Source organism: Anopheles coluzzii, chromosome 2 (genome assembly GCF_943734685.1).
Source record: "Anopheles coluzzii chromosome 2, AcolN3, whole genome shotgun sequence".
Lineage (NCBI taxonomy): Eukaryota > Metazoa > Arthropoda > Insecta > Diptera > Culicidae > Anopheles > Anopheles coluzzii.
In genome coordinates this window covers 48,999,189-48,999,681 of record NC_064670.1, presented here as the reverse complement: position 1 = coordinate 48,999,681, position 493 = coordinate 48,999,189, and positions in this window count along the sequence as shown.

Below are 493 nucleotides of genomic sequence, written 5' to 3'. Positions count from 1 at the left end.
ATTTGTGAATTATTTGTGTTATTTGTGACTATTTCAAATTATTTCTACTGTTTGTCCTTGAGATTGTATCAGTATTAGTTTCGTGTTTAAATGAAGCTCAGGATCGTATCAGTTACAGATATGATGTATTTATTAATTGTTCTTTCTGGTGCGAGGAGATAATAAATTCCATTTTTTTTTTCAGATAAAACATCAACATAAATCGAACTTGCTCTTTTACTTCCATATATATCAGTTATTAGAGATTTTGCTCCATTCTAGAAATTCTTTCGACAAAAAGCGAACGACCATTCTCACACTTAACCAAATATTGCGAGGAATGTCACCCCCTAAGCACATCTTGGCTTAATACTACCCCTTTGTGGACATGTAAACAAAACTTACCCTTCCAGTGCTCTGTTCCTACCACTGATGCTGCACCGATCGTAGCTCAACACTCTCAAACAGACACATACAGAGAGCTCACCAGCGGAGAGCAAACACCAACAAACAG